Genomic DNA, 20,136 nt, shown 5'->3' on the forward strand with positions numbered 1-20,136 from the left:
TATATTTTTCGATTTTTGGTGAATTTTTGAAAATCAAATTTTGGCCAAAAATGAGGAAAAAAAATCAAAATTTTATCAAACTGAGCTATAAAGCTGAAATTTGGGACATACCCTATTTTCGACCTGCCAAATCCCTTGGAAACGATTTAAAACCGTTTGGAACAGTTCTGGAGCCTCCAGCACATTTTTGAAACTTGGAATTTCCAGAAAATGTCATCAAAAGCAGTTGGAAAGCTAAAATTCATTCTGTAAACTAATAATTTGTATCAATACGCTACGGAGTCGACTGCAAGTAGATTTCAAGTCGTTTTGGAGCCTTCAGCGAGTTTTTGAAAATTACTGGAGCCTCCAGTAAATTTTTGAAACTTGCAATTTCAACAAAATTTCATCTAATGGAGTTGGAAAGCCGAAGGTTAATCTGGATAGATTTTGAGGCATATTTTGAAAAACAGAAGTTTCTAAAAATCTGCTGGAGGCTCCAAAACAACATGAAATCTACCGGTAGTCGACTTCACAGCGTATAGAAATTAGATTAGTAGGTACGAGTATACAGAGTGAATTTTAGCTTTCCAACTAGAAATTTCAAGTTTCTAAAACCTGTTGGAGGAACTAGGAATTTTCGAAAAGTTGCTGGAGGCTCCAAAATCACGTGAACCAATCTGCAGTCGACTTGATAGCGTATTAAAATAAAAGTAAACAGTAAATTTTGGATTTCCAACTCTGTTTGGTAAATTTTTATGGAAATTTCGAGCATTGAAATATCTGCTGGAGGCTCCAGTAATTTCCAAAAATTCGCTGGAGGCTCCAAAACGACTTGAACTCTACTTGCAGTCGACTCCCTAGCGTATTGAAATTAGTTTACGGAATGAATTTTAGCTTTCTAACTGCTTTTGATGAAATTTTGTGGAAATTTCAAATTTTGAAAATCTATAACCGGAGGCTCCAAGAATTTTCAAAAAAATGCTGGTGGCCACTAAATGACTCGAACCCACCAGCAGTCGACTCAATAGCTTGTTTAAATTGGATTTCAGCGTGAATTTCCGCTTTTCAACTTCAATTGATGTGCAGGAATTTCAAGTTTCAAAGATGCGCTGGAGGCTCCAGAACTGTTCCAAACGGTTTTAAATCGTTTCCAATGGATTTGGCAGGTCGAAAATAGGGTATGTCCCAAATTTCAGCTGTATAGCTCAGTTTGGTAAAATTTTGATTTTTTTCTCATTTTTGGCCAAAATTTGATTTTTAAAAATTCACCAAAAATCGAAAAATATAAATTTTAACTGAACTGCTCATGCTTATAGGAAATTTGACGTAGAATAATTTTAGTTGAATCAATTTTTTCTCTTTGACCCTTCATTTCGGCGATATAGCCGAAAAACATAGATTGATAAAGGTTAATGACCTCTTGCGGGGATATCAGACAAGTTGCGGTGTGCAACTTTAGTCAAAATATTTTTCAAGTCTACTGTGAATCGAGTACACGTTTTAAATTGTCGATTTTCATTTTTTAAAACAATTTTCATAAAATTGACAACTTTACCCCCTTCTCAGTAAGGGTGAAATCGTCATTTTGGCAAAAGCTGAACTGGTCATGCTGATAGGAAATTTAGCGTAGAACAATTTTTGTCCGAATATTTTTCCTCTCCAACCCTTCATTTCGGCGATATAGCCGAAAAACCTGTATTGGCAAAGGTTAATGACCTCTTGCGGGCTTCGCCGGCAAGTTGCGGGGTGCAACTTTTGATGGGTTGTTTTAGAGAGCAATCTCAACAAATGATGCGAATTTAAGCTTTCTCCCAATTTTTTCGAGGTTCGACTGAAAATTTAAAAGTCAAACTTGATATCTACGGAAAGCTTAAATCAGTGGAACTCAAACCATCAGAAATTGGTCATTTTTTTCAAAGTTCTTAAAAGTCAAACGAAGTACTCTAAAATCATATTATGTATGGTAAAATATTAGAAATTGCTGTTACGAATTTTGGGTTAATTGAATTCCAAACAGATGAGGAGGGTGAGTGGTTCAAAAAATGATACTTACTATAAACTTTTTCATGGGGTGCTAAACACAAATACTACGATGTTTTTCGATTCAAATAACATCATTGTGAGATATGTACCTGTATAATAATGTTCCGCAATACATGAAGTTTCACCAGTTCCCATGCTTACTGGAAAATGAATTCGAGTTTCGTTTTCAATCTCGGCTTTGGCGTCATTGTAATTGAAACTGTGTGATAGTGCTCGTATAGTAAACATTTCGTAGACGAAAGATTTATTTCACCCTGCGTTTGATAAATCCTCGTTCGCCATTTAAAACCATAGGTATCTATATGAAGAAACAGTCGAGCAAGAAAAAACACTCACGCATTAAGCGTGAGAATACCGACTTTTCTCTAAATAAAAATATTTTACAAACGAATTGATTCGTTTTTTTTTTTAAACACTTGTACAGCAATTGATTTGTTTACAATCGAATAGAATCATTTACAAACGATCGGGCATTGAACAAATTGATTCATTTCTAGGTGAATCACTCGCGAACGAGTTAATCAATAGTTACTGAATCATTCGCGAACGAATTGATTCGTATAAGTGACTCGTTCGCGAACGAATCGATTCATTTACTCAATTTTTGATGAATCATTCGCGAACGAATTGATTCGTATGAGTGACTCGTTCACGAACGAATCGATTCATTCACTCAATTTTTAATATATCATTCGCGAACGAATAGATTCGTATAAGTGACTCGTTCGCGAACGAATCGATTCATTCACTCCATTTTTGGTGAATCATTCACGAACGAATTGAATTATTTTTTGTGAATTATTCGCGAACGAATCAATTCATATGATTAATTTTTGGTAAATCATTCACGAACGAATTTATCAATTGTTAGTAAATCATTCGCGAACGAATATAGTTGATAAATTAGTCGCGAATGACTCGATTCATTGAATTATTTTTCGTGAATCATTCGCGAACGACTCGATTCATTCAATTTATTTTCGTTGAATTGTTCACGAACGAATTGACGGGTCTGTTAATCAATTGCCAATGAATCATTCATGTATTAATTTTTCATGAATCATTCGCGAACGAATCGAATTATTCGATTGATTTTTGGTAAATTATACAGGAACGAATTCGAAATAAGAAAATCGATAAATTTCAACATTTTCTGTCAAAAATCCATTTAATTAATTTTTGGTTAATTATTCGCGAATATATCGAGTAATTATCGAGTCCAAAATTGATCCGCGTACATTCGAAATAAAAAAATCGATAAATTCCAACATTTTCTGTCAAAAATCGTTAAAAAAATTTTTAAAAAAATTTGCTCCTGGGGTAAGATTTGAACCGTGTACCACTCGCTCACCAAGCCAACTCCTTCGCCACAGGTCCACCGTTGTACTTTTCCAAAATGCAATTTTAAAAGGTATACATGTTGACTACCTATTTGAAATAAGAAATTCGATAAATTTTCATTTCTATTTTCGTGAAATTGATCGATAAACGTATCGTTTAAACGTACATTGTATCAATAAAAATATCCTCGATTTTTTGTCGAACTCGAATTTCCAAAAATTCATCCGCGAATATTCGAATTTCGAAATAATACGAAAATCGATAATTCTATTTGATAAAATGGCACATTGAAAAAAATCATCAACTTTAAAAATTAATTACTCAAGAACAGCTTAACCGATTTTGATGAAATTTAAATTTTCACCCGTTGGATACTTGCCTAACATTTTGTCATCATCAGCATGTTTCAAAAGTTCGCAGCTTCAGCGTTTATCGAGCGACAAAATTTGCGGGGTGACTTTGCACAAAATTCATTAAAAATGAAATTTCTCAGGAACGGCTGAACCGATTTTGATCAAATTTATAATCTTATAACTAGGTTACAAGCCCGATTTTTTGACATAACCATCATGCTCCAAAAGTTCAAAGTTTTCGAGGTTATTGAACTTTAAACTTTTTTTTCACAATTTTTCAAAATTCAATATCTAGAAAACGGCTGAACCAATTTTGATGAAACTTTGCATACAACTAGGCCTTTACCGTCCCTACAAACCAAAATTATCACCACGATCCAAAAGTTTACAGCTTTTGAGTTATATCGAAAAAACCAAAAAAAACTTATATATATATAGATTTAAACTTAGTCATTGTGGTGCCCGTTTTAAGTATACGTAGTCATTGTGGTGCCCGGTTTTGGGCTTGTGGTGCCCAAATCGGGCACCACAAGGTCTTTTTATATAAAACGATGCAGAATCAAGTGAAATGCACTCTAAGGTGATAAAAAAATTTTTGAGGCAGGCACCACAAGTACTAAGTTTATATATCGGGCACCACTATGACTAAAAACCCAACAAAAAAAAAACTGCTCCAAAACACCTTTATCATACATATATATGTGATCCTCTATGTACGCGGGCACCACAATTACCATAAAAGACCCGGGCACCACAAGGTACTAGGTACGTGTATTCATATATATATATATAGGTATTAGTAACCAGACTTGTCAACTAATGAATGGGTTAATTTTACTATACAAGTGGACTGACCAACTTCTCAACTATAGTTGACAAGTCATGGGTTAATTTTACTATACAAGTCAACTATGAGTTTTCAGAAACTTCCAGCAGAGCGCGCATGGCTTAGAAATCAAGGCGCGAGGACGAACGCAGGGTCTACAGTCAATTTGTAGTGAGTAGAATGTGATGTGCTGGTGGAGATGTATGTAAATACATCGAACCTGAGTGTGCACGACAACAAATTTGACTTGAAATTTTTCAGTATTTTATTGGCCTATGGAAAAATTAAAAACGTCAAAAAATTTTATGCTGTTCAAGCTTTCTTGTGGTGTCTTAACTTTCTTAAAATTTGAATTACTTCGACTCCATTTTCAAAATTTTTCTCCAAAATTCAGCCTAAAAATCTGACTACTTTGTTCAACACATAGATTTTTTTCAATATTAGATTGAATCTGCAAATAAAATTTTGATAGGTGATTTAGAACAGAACTTATGTCAATTTTAAAATTTTGTTCACTTTTCAGCATATATGCCAAGCATAGTTGACATGTCTGGTCGCTAGCAAATATATATATAAACCTTATATAAGGAAACCTGAATTTTCGGGAATGGTCGTATCGTGATCCCAGACCCTCAAAACGTAAAGAAAAGTCACTCCCCGACCCAACTTCCACCATCGCAACAAATACAGTACTCCACTTTTCTTAAGAAAAGTCGGTAAAAGAGTCTCCCTCTTCTACGTATGTACTATTCTTTTACCACACTTGTCTCGTATATCGAGGAAATCGAACACCGAAAATAGCTATTTTTTAAGCTCCATTTTACGCAACAATTCTCATTTGATTAATTGTTCAGATACGCTATAACGTGGCTTCTGTAGTAGTCGCTTTATTTGAACGCAGAAATGGGGGAGGAATCTCAAAGACATGAAATGGACACACAAATACATACGAAGAAAAAAAATCATCATAAAGACAGAGCTATACAGCAGCAGCAGCGAATACGGAGCTTTTTTTTCTCACACGTATAAATACGTTAGAGAAGTGAAAGACACAGGGGAATATGACGTGAGATGGCAAATAGCTGCAAACTGGATCAAGGTACATAGGGACACAGCATAACATGGCAGCAGCAGATTGTCTGTAATATGAAAGATGAAAAAAAAAGGCAAAGAAAAAGAGAGGATAAACGTTGACGAAATTTCTATCTGCGAAAACGAGCTTGTTCTTTTTACTCGTATTCGCTCGGGGGCTAGAATAAAATCGTTTTAAGAAAAGTTAAAGTTACGCTTCGCTATCGAGTTTTCTACCAGAGAGAATACGTTGATGAGTTGTCACAATGCAAGTCACCATAAGAAAGAAAGAAACTTGACCATCGCCATTGTAGACCTACCTACACTCATTATTTTATACACGAATATTTCGTAATTATACCGAAAAAGGAACCGAATTTTATTTAAAGCAGGAAAAAAAGGGGTAAAAAGCATTTCGCAGGGAAGAAAGTTTTTAAGGAATCGTTCGAATCGTAGCGCACGAGCCGGAATCTCGTCTCGGGCCAAGATTTTTGATGAAACAGAGAGGCAAAGATGCCCTTTTGCACATCCGTTTAACATTTTCAATGTTTCACTTTGTACCGAAAGGATTTACCGGGTTCGTTTGTTAAGTACAAAATACATGAAGGGCAGAAAGACGAAAGGGAGGGCTAGAGCACTTTTCTAAGAGTGATTTTTCATGTTGATGTTACCTCATCCCTATCCGTTGTAGTGTATGCTGGGTATTATTTTTGCTCCTGTTTTTTTTTCATGTGTGCAATCGAGAGATGATGTGAAAAATCTATCTTTGAGGGTGAGCGAGATTTGTGATACTCTTCGATTTTGAGATCAGAGTTTCTAGTTTCTGATCTCGAACTCGTTTTGTAAAATGAGTAGGTATAATATTGTTTTTGAGGTCATTTTTTGTTTTTTAATACCATTTATTTTTGTTCCTAACCTAAAAAAGTTATTTACAAGTTCTTTGAAAAAAAATAGTGTTTTCTCTCTCATGCAGAAAGTGGTCCTCAAAATGTATTGGTGATTGGAATAGGTATGAACTAGAAAAATGTACCTTCCAAATCGCCCATTTCGAGACTTGAGAAGGTCTTTTTTCGATATTTTAGATGTTTTTTAAGGGAATTGGGCCTTTTAAAAATATGCACCATTTTAGGCATTTTTGTTTAATTATATCAAAATTTATTCGATAAAATGTGATTTTAATTTGGTAGCAGTGCAGCTCTGATAATATTGAAAATTCACCAAATTTTCATCAAGTTTTTAAAAGTCAGCGTCACGCAAATTTAGGAAAGACTCTGAGCCCAAAAAAAACATAATTATCTGTGTTAAAATTAAAGAGCAGTTATTCCGAATTTTGTGACAAATTTTAGAAAAATCTGATTCTATACATATAGACCAAGATATAGATTTAACAGATTGGAAATTGAATTTCACGCACAATCTTGAGAAAAATTCACCAAATGCTAAATTTGTCAGCGACGAAATATCAAATTCAATGAATTACCTACTCAAAAATATGGCTCTAAATTTTGGCACATCATCAACAAAAAAACGTTCAATTCATCCGGAACTTTTAAAATAATTAATCCGCGAATCCAAATTTCGTCGATTTCAACCTGGGATAATTCGTCTTATCCAGAATCAATTTACACAAACTCGTCGAAAGAAATACTCTTCGATCAGTTTATACATTTCAACGTCACGTTCAATATTGTATGCGAACACTCACTCGATCGGGTAAACTTCAATTAACGCATTTACTCGTACTTCCATCTCAGCCATCCAGGCATCCACCCAACACACGCCATTCGCAGCAGGCAGCCTTTTTGCTTCATTAACATCGATTTTCCTACTTTAATATGTAAATTAGCTAATGGTGTTTGCAATTTCATCATAGATTAGGCTTTTATTGACTTCATCGCACTTTCTCACACTTCTCCATAGTCCCGTATACTTAGCTCTTTATTCGGCCCAAAACTCGAACTCGGCGTAAATTGAAAAGCGCCTTAGCGTCGTCGTGTAATTTGTACCAATCATGTAAAACGACTTAATCCTTTGAACTTTCATATACATGGTACACAATATTTCACCATCTCGACGTAAGTATAAAGTTATACTCGGTGAGGGAAAAAATTACCAATTTCTATACGCACAACAATTTCCCTCAGCGTTTCAGTGTATGTAATTCGATTACGTGCTTTATACATACTTACAACGTATACATAAGAATAAGTTTGGTAAGAAATCTATCGTGCAAATTGATACGACCAGTCAACGTTTCATATTCATCGTTAATAACTGTCGGCTCTTCTTAGTAATGTAATTCGATACCAGCAAATGGTATCATTTGTTTGTGAGTAATTTAGAGAGAGAAAAAAAGGTCCGCTGAACTCAACAGACAGGGTGGTCATCAAGGGGCATCGTTCTTTCAATAGATAACTAAGCAGGTGGTCGAATATCATTTGGAAAAAAAGCACCCTCGAGGCGTTAAAATATTAATATTTCGATACGATGAATGAAATCGAACTCATTTCGATTATTCGATGGGCTATATGGGCTCAAATGAGTACCAAGTGCTGAAAATTTTCGTTAATTATTTTTTCCCACACGATGACTCATTCATTCGGCGAACAGTCATCAAAGCTGACCAACCACAACGTCAGACTGTATGTTTTTACAGTAGCGAAAAATCGATGTTATTTTCTCATGCAAATTAAGTAAGCACATTCGAGTTGCATGCGTGGAAATAGAAAAACCTTGATGAGCTGATGGAAATACTTTGATAAAAAAAAGTAGGTAAGTTAATAGTTATATTCTCGTATGCGGTGCAATTCTCAAGGTCGTAGAAATGCTTCGATTTGTAGGGCTTGAAATATCGAGGAACCTATAGGAAGTACCTAGGTAGTAGGTACCTATATTTTAATGACGTAAAGGAATGGTGGTGGTGGTGGTGGGGGGATCAAATCCCGAATCGACGATTAAGTCTGATAGTTCAAAGAGAATAAAACATAACTATCGTGCATATGAAAGAAAGGTAAGGCACATACGTATACTTTATTCATAAGTATTTTCTTTTTCACCAATGCAAAGGGAGAGAAGTAACCGGATTGAAAGAACTATGAAAAAATGGAGCACTGCCATAGGGTTTCACCGAATAACTAGGTAGGTAACTTGATGCATCTTCTTACAATTAACTAGATGATACTCCACAACATTAGTCAGAAAAAATTTCCAATTTATCCATTCAGATGCCTGATGGACAATGAGTACTTCGGATACCAATGATATCATTTCGTACAAAATTCGATGAATCGTTGATCTATATGATTTCATTCATTAATGATTTTTCAATTGGGTACGAGCGAAGCACCGTTAAAAAGAGTTTTCGAAGAAGGACTACAATTCACACCCTACTTTAAAAATTATTCCCAGCACATGATAATACAGGTACTCAAGTATACCGATAGTATAATTTCTTGATTATATTTGATTAAGATATCTATATAAGGAGTAGGTACATAACAATTAGATATCATTACTATACATATTTATTGTATGTACTACATCGACTAAAACTGAAAATGTTGACAAAAAACAGAAAAATTGTTGCCAACGATTAATCATTCATAAATATTCGCAACTTGTCACATGACTCATAGTTTGACGTAGGTAGGTAATTTTTGAAGCCAGAAGAAGCTGAAAGTTGAAAAAGAAACACTCAGTTCGTCGAGAGTGAAACAACTAAATGGTTTGGAAAATATGAAAAATAATTAACGGAGGAAATTTTCACCAAAGTTTCACCTACTTTAAGACTTTTCATACATGAAATGAAAAATATGCGATTTTCTTGAAAATTAAAGTAGGTACCTACCTACCTAAACATAATTTTAAAATTGATTTTTTTTGTAAGTAGGGCGAGAGTGATGAGCTATGAACACAGGATACTAAATATTTCATAAAAACGAATAAATGAGTGTAAATGGCGATAAGGAGGAGGAGGAGGAGGAGGAGGAGGAGGATGAGGGGAGGTAGGTTAGACGTAAAAACATTATATTATTTTGAAAGCAATTTTCAGCAAGAACTTTATTTTTTGGCTCTTTTTCTGTTGTTTTCTGCCATTGAAAGTTTGAAACGATAAAAACTGCGAGGAGATGTTCTCTTTATAAAATAACTTTATTTCATACAAAATTGAAAAATTACAAAAATGACTCCAAAACTAACCCATAAATCGAAAGAAGAAAGGAAGAAGCGTTGAAAATTAAAAAGGAAGGAACATAATCAACAATTTTTTAAATTTCATTTCATCAAGGCGAACAAAAAAGCCTCAAACTTCCCTCCAACCCCCCCCCCCAAAAAATTACGTTTTTGGATTTTTAAATCTTTTTTTTTTTTTTTAGTAATGTTGACTTAAATCGTGGTTTTTTAACCATGCACGTTCATTGATTTCACTACTTACCTACATATATGTTTTAGTTTTACTTTTTACCTTCTGCCTTATTAAACAAAAGAATATCGGTATAATTACTTAATTAGGAAAATATGGGATAATTTTTTTTTTTGGGGGGGGGGGGGGGGTTTCAAAGGTGACCTGAAAAAACCTGAAAAAACGCCCCAAATGAAAAATTTTCAGATGTGTTAATTTAGAGGCAGTTCTATTCTATAACAAAATGAAAATATAAAAATTCGACATTTAAAAAAAAAAAAAACAAAAAAATTTAAAACGCAGAATTAAAATTGGCAATTTTTTGGTAAATTTTAAACGTCGTAATGAACAGATGCAAAACTAACGATTCTGAGAACCAATCAATCAATCAATTAATCAACTCCTCATCTCACCCCGCTCTTCAAAAAAGCTTTTAGGAAAATTATCACTGTTTTTAATGCAATTTATTTCGTAATTCTTACACGATCAAAATCAGTTATGATTAAATATCTGAGAAATATTTTTACATCGACTCTTACTTGAGAAAAGAGGGGGGATTTAGAGGGGAAAAAGAATTTAAAATACCATTTTTCAGCTTTTTTTTTCAATTACAGATACCTACAGCAACACAAGGAAAATAATTGATAATTTTTTTTTTCAGGAAATATGAATTCAAATGACCATAGGATGATTTTTTTGACATATTGAACCCATCAAAGATTCTTTTTCACCGGAACAATTTGCAAACACAGTAGTTTTTAAAATTTCAGGTGTATAAAAATGTTTTACTTAATATTAAATTTCAATTTTTCAAATTTCAGAAGGTTACAAATTGAAATCATGTCACTCGCTTAACTAAAACATTTTCTTGATTAATATTATTCAAAAATATGCTGGGGTTAGAAGTCAAATTTGGGCTGGGTAGGGACGTCAAAGGGCCTTCCTCTATACAGGAACTTTGTTCGAAGGCGGATGCAAAGGCTGAAATTGAGAAAGTGGTGCCCAAGGCATTCCAACCAAAAACTGAAACTCATTTTTTAGTCCAGCCAAAAAATTCATCGAGTGTTGTTTGCAAATAATTGAAAGTTGAATCCAAGATCCCCCCCCCCCCAGAAGAACCTCTTAAAATAAGTATGCTGATTATCCTATACAATTGGAAAAGAGCAAAACCATTGGGGAAAAATTTTCAACTCCCCATGTAATAAAAGAATACGTACGGTAAAATTTAGCTGCGAATGGATTTTTTTGGATAAAATGGATTTTGGATTATTTTTTCAAAAATATGCAGAGGATTTGAAATTGGAGTTGAAGGTGGAGGTGAGAATTGAAATTGAATAATGGAAGCTTGAAACGCCTCAATAAAAAATAGAGGAACTGCAGGTACCGAAGATAGGTACCAGACATTTGATAAAGAGATTTCCAAAGGACCTTTTTTATTAAGAACTTTACTTCTGATTCTTGATAGCATAAATATTAAAAAATATTCCTAATAATTGAAGTAATAAAATTATGACGCATTTTCGGAGTGGGTCGGAGGATGGAGGCACTTACCATGCTTTTTAGTAGCTGGAATCGGAGCTGCATGGAGGCATTTTGATTGGAAATTTAAGAAATGGAACCGGGAGGAATTGAACCCATATTTCCAAATTACCAAAAATTCAAAAAAAAACTTCCAAAATTTCGAATTTTTGATCAATTAATAGGTATTTTTATCCACCTATAATAATAATTCAAAGTATACATGAAATAGAAATAAACCAATAATTGCTCAAATTTCGCATCATCTTTGTCGAAAAATTCGATCTAAAGCTGAAAAAAAAACACGTGGAAATTTGCGTATTTAAAAAATTACACATCCGCACACGCTAATTCATTCATGAAGCATCAAAACGCGAATATTCACCTCGAACCAGACGATCGCGAACAGTTTATTAACTCTCGTCGCTCGTATTGCCATTTTCATTCGTGTTTACATCTAGTTGAAATAATATGACACTTGGCAATGACTCGATAAACCGATTTAATTATTGTCTATACGCAACCAGCAGCGGTAGTACAAGTAGTAAAATCGATGAGAAATGAAAAAAAGCAAAACACACGCTACTTCGAGCTTCGTTTCGTATATCAATTAACTAATAAACGAATAAAAAAACAGTTGCAGACAGGACACACGAACAGGAAAGTTAAATTTCTGGTTAATTTTCATTTACGACTATTCAATGCTCGTATAGTATCTACTCGTAAGTACATATATACAAACAGAGAAAGCTCTATTATGAGCATTGTTGGCTTTCCATTAAAGCTAATTGAAGCGCGGATACGACTGGCTAGGAAGGGGTAGGTGAAGAGAAGGATCAAGTTGACCGAACTAAAAATGAGTATTTAGAGTAAAAAAAAAAAATAACGAAAAGGTGAGTATTCGCGGAACACCCGACGAGCAATTTAATTGGTTTGGTCCAATGCACTCCGGATCTTGACCTTAGACTAGACGTCTGTTTAATTTTTCGCATCATCGTGGAGCTGAAAATCAGCAAGATGGTGAAGATTTACAAAATTTTTATAGCTAAATGATCGTAGTGAATATTTTTTTCGAATATTGGTGTCGCTGTCAAATGACAGGTCAAAGAACCGTTCGAATGGTATTTTTTTTAAGACTCCTAAATGTATTCTGAATCGAAACATGCAATAGAGTATAATTTCCGTTTGCGTGTGCCAGTGCCACTGCAGGTTGTTCTGTAATTTTTTTTGTTACCTCTGCCTTCTTGTTCTGATGTAAAGGTACGTGTAATAGGTACACCAGAACGCGTGTAAAATAACTTTACGCGACGATATTCACGATACAGGTAGTTACGAAAGCTTTGAAAAACTGATATCGCAAAGGAAAAAATTGCCAATTGGGTTTAGAACTAGAGTACTGAGTTGGTGTATTTCGTGACCGAGGGTATTTTTCCAATTAAAACCTTACAATTAGAATTTTTTCCATAAGTTTATCGTAGCGTTAAAATAAACATGGTATACTTTAAACGACCTTCTCGCTGATCTCCCTCTTTCTGTCTCTTTGACCATACTATCCACTATGTATTTCATTTATTCAAACGAGAATATGATAAATCGTAAAAAAGAAATGCATTTTCACCTCTCTTCCAACCACTCGAATAATTATGGTACGTGTACCCTCCTCTAACGAAAGCCGGAAGTTTACGAAATTAACTCGGAGTATTTTTAATTTTGTCGTTTTTTTCCGTTTCATCGACACGAAGGCGTAATTTGAATACGAAAAAAGAAACGAAAAACGACCATAGTGTATTGAAAGTCATAAGCCTGACATTAAGAAATTTCAACACGCCGCCTATGTCGCCATCGTCATCGTCATCAAAATGCTATACGACCAACGCTGCTCTTTGTATAATAATTTTTCCCTGCAGTCTTTTTCCTTTCATTTTTACTTCAATTTCTTTTCGTCGTCGGTAGAAGTTGGGAAAGTCATGTGATGGATACATCAAGGTTTATTTTATATCGTCCACGATTGTTTATTATGCACGAATAAAAGTTATGGATCGTTTAACCGTAGGTCGGTCGGTCGTTGCTCGCGAACTCGAGAAAATAGGTTAAAACAACCCTTTGAATTATACCAACGAATTAGCACACAAAACCATCGGCGTAATTTTTCCTTTGCCCATAGCCTATACCTACTTTCTTCAAGGAGTAGAGGTAATAGGATATCTAAGGGGCGAAGGCAAAGCATAAATAGGCCACCTCTGTCAGATCACTCAACGTATGTCGTACCTTTCAACTTCAACTCCGACATCGTAATACTAATAATAACACCAATAAAACAAACAGAATTACATGGGTAGGTATACAGAAACAGACCCAACTTTAACTATAGAAGAAGATATTGAACTTTTTAAACCGTTTCGTGCTCAAGAGAAATCTGTCGGATGAAATTCAACTACTCGAATCCAGAAAAAAGGTAGATTCTATACAGAAATCTTCAAAAATTGAGGAATATTTTATTCACACTTCATCAATCCCGAAAACATAGACAAAATATAACAAAAAAACTTGAAAATCATAATAAACAAAAAAAATTTGAAAATTGGATCAAAAAATTGATTCCGAAGGACTTTGAAATTTTCTCAATTGAGATCGAAATTTTACATTTTTTCAAATTTTTTCAACATCAAAAAAATGCGAAACAAATTTCAAGGTCAAACGAAAAAAAATATATATTTTTCAAATTTTGTTGCCAATAATGAGTAGATAATTAATGAATTTTACTGGTAGGTACTTGAAAACATAAAAAATAAAAAATGAATTAAATTTTCCAGTTCCACAATCGACAATTTTAAAATTCAATTTTCAAGAAATTGGGAAGCCTGGGGGCATTAGAGGGGCTGAATCAAAAAAATAATATGCTATTCGTATTCAGCGCTCCTAAAAACCTAATAAACCATAATTATGTCACACAATTTTTCCAATTTTCAAAAAGTTGGGGGGGAGGGGAGAGTGGGGACTTTTGTCTAAAAGGTCCCTTTTGAGTAAAATAGACTCTCATGACGATTTTAGCCCCCTCCCATGAAAACCAAGCTGACCCCACCAGAATAGATGAGATTAGTATTTTAGCTTTTCGGGGGGGGGGGGGGGGGTGGTCAGCTTGATTTTCATGGGAGGAGGCTAAAATCATCATGAGAGTCTATTTTACTCAAAAGGGACCTTTTAGAGATGATGGAACACGAAATTTTGAAATTTAAAAATTTTTCCATGAATTGTTTTTTTTTTCAAATTTTTGAAAATTAAGAGGCCCACCGCAATCCGAATTTTTCGAAAATGGAAAAAATTAAAAATAGGGAATTATTTTCTCACCAAAGGACACCACTTTGTGGGTTTGGAGGAGGAAAGACCAAAAACAACTAATTTTAGGACATCCCACATATACGAATTTCAGCTATTCTGGGGGGAGGGGGGGTCAGCTTGATTTCATGAGAGGGGGCTGAAATCGTCATGAGAGTCTATTTTACTCAAAAGGGACCTTCTAGAGATGATGGAACTCGAAATTTTGACATTTTGAACATTTTTCTTTGAATTGGGTTTTTTTCAAATTTTTTCAAATTGAAGGGCCCACCGCAGCCCGAATGTTTCGAAAATGGAAAAAATAATGAGAATTTCATGACCCATCTGTAATTTTGTTGAAGCTTTTATGCGAAAATAGATAAACTCATTATTCATCTACACTTTTATCAAGCTTTTGGTAATTGAAACTCAGTAAATATCTGAGTAATTTGACAGGAACGTCCGGGAACTTTCACGAATTTACATTATCTGGTGAGAAATTAAAATGGATAAAACTGTACAGGAAATTCGAAATCAGGTATAAGTAGGTATATTTCATTTTAATCCACCTCGAATTTCCCGTGAATCATGATTTTAATGTTCGCGAATGAAAACGAGCCAGAGATACGTGTACCTACACAGAGCGATTAAAATTTCAGAATTTTATCGTTTTTGCTTTCTGAACACAAAACAAAATGTTTAATAATTTCTCGTTCTGTCTCTTTCAAGGTACCTACAAAACACGACGCAAAGTCTCTCCTTCATGTCATATCTTTCGTCAAGTTAATGGTAGATATCTTTCATCTCTAACATCTTAATAATATCTAATAAAACAAACAAAATTCCAAAACAAAACAGAAACAAAGTCTGTGCTACAACAAGCCTCGTAAATATCAAACCTCTTACTTAGGTAATCTTATATTATTTACTCGTGTTAGAAAAATTTGTTCGATATTCGATCCCTCTCGAGCTTTACGTCTGCATCTCTGCATCTAACTCGTCGTTGTAATTAATCTCGTAAACGAAACCCACCAAACTATATCGTAATACCACAGAGTGCTCCCAACGAGGTAAAAATAACACCCCCTTCGAAAAAAGAAAAAAAAACTAGTAACGTGTTCCAGCTTGGTACTCGTAATTACTGCTGCCTCGATACGGGTCCTGGAATAGGAATGATTTTAGGGGGTTGTAAGTAAGCTACATAAACTAGCAGATATAATGCTACCAAACTATGAAAGTCGAGCTATATAATATGATGTTGTTTTGACACGAGACTAATTTACTGAATCACATTTCGTGTGTGGAGAGTGTTCTCTCGTGATGAGATAATTTCATTGTGGTATAAAACGTGTCTGTGTATGATGATGATGATGATGCATTCGCGACTGCACATATGTAATGTATCGGTAATTACACAATTACACAGTAACCACACCACAGAAAAAAAGGGTCTTAGATTATCGACCCGAAGATAGGAGAGTGTCAATTGAAAATAGATGTAAGGTTACTATTACTTCGAATCATTCGCGAATAGGTAGATATGTAATTGAGGGTTTCTCTGAAATAAAAGTATATACCTACTCGTACTCTCGCAACAGATAGGTACCTACCCACAGTTCATCAAGTTTTAAAAATTCACATAGAAATTATTCCAACCATTTACAAACTAAAGAAGAAAAAAAAATGATGGAAAATTACTCGAGACTTGAGAGAGAGAGAAAGAGACTTTGAAACAATGGTCTATGCATAAAACATACTAATGCGATCAAATCCGCTTTTCAAAAACGTATAAAAAGAACCATGTCTTTGGAAACGAGAGAGACGAACCACACAAAAGTAAAACGAAACTTTGTCTTTTTCGTATCCACGAAGGAGTGCGAAGTGTCACTTAAATCTTTTTTTCCTTCGCAACCTCGTCGCCAATTAAATGAAAAATAATTCTTACACTTCACGCCTAGTTTAATTTCCAACATGAACATCATCGTCAGAAAGTTTTTCAATTTATCTGATTCGTTGAACTAATACTTCAAGTTATTTTCCACAGTGAGAAAAGTTTCCTTTAGAGCCAACTTGAGAAAAAATATGGTAAAATTTTCCAATATACGAATCTTCTTAAGTACAGGAATATTAGAATTCACGGTATGATTTTTTTTTATGAGTTTAAAATGATGTAAAACTGAAAAAATTTCGAATAAGTTGCCTTGAAAAACGAAGTTATATATGAATGAAAATTTTGCTTTTTTCTCCAAAGGCTTCAATTTAAGGTTGAAGAAAACTCAGACTCTGCAACGAGAGGTCGTAAAAAATAATTTCAAATTGAATTTGATCAATGCTTTCAATTTTAATCAAAATTTTACACAAGTAGGTAAAGGGATTTTTATTATTATTTTAAGCTTATCATGAATTATTGGGGGAAGAACGAATAAGCCCTAACCATTCAATCAATGTTTTTCATTTTTTTAAAATGTTTAAGTATACCTAAACATGAAAAATTTACATTTTTTCAAAAAATGTAAAGTTCAAAGTTTTGAAATTTGAATTTTCTCCCATTTTGATAAAAATCGACTCGATATAGGTGTTTATACCCAAAAGATTGGATTCATTTCAAACCTTATCTCTTTCGGAAAAAGTGCCTCAAAAATGTTATTTTTAGCGATTTTTTCAAGAACTAAAAACGTAAAGGAAAAAAACATTCACAAAAAATTAATCAAGTAATCGATATGAGCTCAGCATAAGCACAGTTGTTTCCATTGAATAAAATAATTTTGAGCAGACTTTTCCCCTCATTCTCCTTCAAAAAAGCTAACAAAAAAACGAAAAAATTTGAGGACATTTGTACTGAGAACTTTCACTTGCAAGCCAAATTTCGTACAATTTGAGCTCAAAAGATGGAATTTAATGTTTAGCAATGCAAATTCTATTTTTTGAGCCCCCTCACCCTCACCCTCACCCTCACCCCTAAGAAACGACAGAATTGTGATGAAAGTCTTCAAAATCTTCTACAACCACAAATAGGAGGCTGTCGAAAAATGTGAAAAAATTAACAAAAGCTGATCCAAATATTATTTTACCCTGATCTAACCGTTTGTAACTTTTCACAGGGTGGATGATGAGGAGGGGGAGGGTGGAGGTAACTCGAAAAGTTCAAACTGTTATCACGTTTTAAAATTTCTCTTCAAAACATATTCGCATACATTTTTCGTAAAGCTTCATCAAATTTGGATAAAGAGTAGAAAATCGATCCAACAGGGTGTCAACAAAATTCTTGTTTGAAAACATGACATTTAATTTTTATTCACCTCGAGCTTACAGAAATCCGAGGACTGATTTGAATTGTATTAAGTAGTAGGTAGTTCTTCTTCAAATAAAATACGAAAAAACAGCTGCCAACAGATTTTTAAGTAGCTGTGAAATCGCCGCAACTTTTGCTTGAAATTTATTTCACCTGTTACTTTAGAGCCACTGGATCGGTTTCAAAAACGTCTTATCCAAAAAGAAATGCTTCAACTGATACTCTTAAAAAACAATAAGTTAAACCAAAAAACCCAATTCACTTGAAATCCTGCAAGAAAAGCAGATACTGGCCAACCCATAAAAAGCAAATTACTTTTAAATAAATCTGAGAGCTTTTGTCGTCTCAAGAAATCCATTTCTAGGAGAAACATTTTGCCAAAAATTCACTTGAAAAGAATTTCAATCAATTAAAACTTTTCAGTAATACTGTACAAAGGCTATTAAAAACCCTTCTCGAACCCTTCACCGAACACCCTGTAATGTGACATTTTAACTCGAAGAATTTCTTCAAAAGGTCATCGAAACCTCGAATAATTAGAAAAAAGTCTCGCTCCAAGAATTAGAAGAAAAAAAAAACAGTACGCTTTCCAAAATAAGCCACATTAATAATGTCAAAAAAGCACCCTTCTCACTCTCCTTCCCCATCCTTCCATTCACATAGTTCACTCGAGTGTGAAAAAAATTCCATCAAAATACAGATGTAGGTACAATTCTAATAAAATTTATGACAATGCCAATTACATGCTCGTATATAATTTCGCCAAACCTCTATAAATTCGCTAGCAACAGGTGCTGTTGTCAAGAACTTCCTCTTTGTCTTTAGCTGCGCGACAGTCTCCTTAAAAATATAATTCATTACTGTATGGAAAAAAATGAAATAAAATTACCCACTGGATCGAGTCGTATAGTTCAAAGGAAACGTATAAATTTACTGCTTCTATTTTTTTTACTTTTCTTTACCAACTACATATAACGTGTTAGAAATACAAACACTGTAATATTGAATAAGTCTGTCTGTATTGAGTTTTTTATGGTAGGCTTTCTCGCCCTTTTTCCAGCATAATCCTCTGTCTCGTGTTGTATTTTTAAAGCTTGAAGATTATATGAACCCTCTTAAATTCTAAGTCTGATCATCAGGATTTGGAATAAGGTTGAATACGAAAATTAAATTTTTATTCTAGGAAAAATATTAAATTATAACCAATTTAAAAATTGATAAAAAAAATCAAATATCTAATTATAGTGGTCATAAACTTTTTTTATGAGACTTTTGGTACAATCAATAATCTATCATTTCAAAAAAAAAGAATTAAAATTGAAATCATACTCTTCAAAATTTCCCAACAGCACAAAAAATATTGATCCATACATCCCTCCCCATCCCCTCCCTTCCAACCCAACAAAATCTCGCTAAAAAGTACCTACAAAATTACACCATATATTTTCACAAAAAAAAAATCAAATCGATCGTACCTCTTCATATAATCATCAACTTGAAAATACTCCTTTGATTTGGTCATCAACTCGAGGAACTTATCATAATCGCTGAAAATTGAAAGGTAAAAAAAAGAGGGTAACTTGTGCAGGCACTAAAATCGCGATAATACCGAATAAGCACGTGCTTATTAGTGCGCAAGAGCATTTAACGAGAATCCGCGAGCACGATGTATTTAAATGGAAAGACCGGCTCTTTACAAACGTACATCTGACCGATGCTGATGTTGTTAGGTTACTGTCTACGAGTTTGTAGTTGTACGTTGCCCCCCAAACAACTGTTTCTGGCTTCCATAAAGCTCACAAATTATTAATGATAACGCCGTCTACCCGGCTCATCGCTGTGTGGCGTATAGTACACTTAAATTAGTATACAAACTCTCAGCCATAATAGTGTAATTTCTTATTAATGGAATTAATGGGTGCTCGTATGCGGTGGTGTTTTTTGTTTCATTTTATTTTCTTCTCCACTAGCTAGCTCTTTATACTATACATATTGT

At 34.0% G+C, this 20,136-nt stretch overlaps 1 protein-coding gene across 1 annotated transcript in view; it reads right to left on the reverse strand.

Annotated features, from left to right (window-relative positions):
• The window catches only part of LOC135842363 (matrix metalloproteinase-2-like), a 118,097-nt gene extending 98,212 nt beyond the window's left edge, over positions 1-19,885 (reverse strand). The window contains exon 1 of the mRNA XM_065359796.1: positions 19,616-19,885. The gene's annotated coding sequence lies outside the window, so the exon portion shown is untranslated. The remainder of the gene's footprint in view (positions 1-19,615) is intronic.
• Between the last annotated feature and the right edge of the window lie 251 nt (positions 19,886-20,136).

Source organism: Planococcus citri, chromosome 4 (assembly GCF_950023065.1).
Source record: "Planococcus citri chromosome 4, ihPlaCitr1.1, whole genome shotgun sequence".
Classification (NCBI taxonomy): Eukaryota; Metazoa; Arthropoda; class Insecta; order Hemiptera; family Pseudococcidae; genus Planococcus; species Planococcus citri.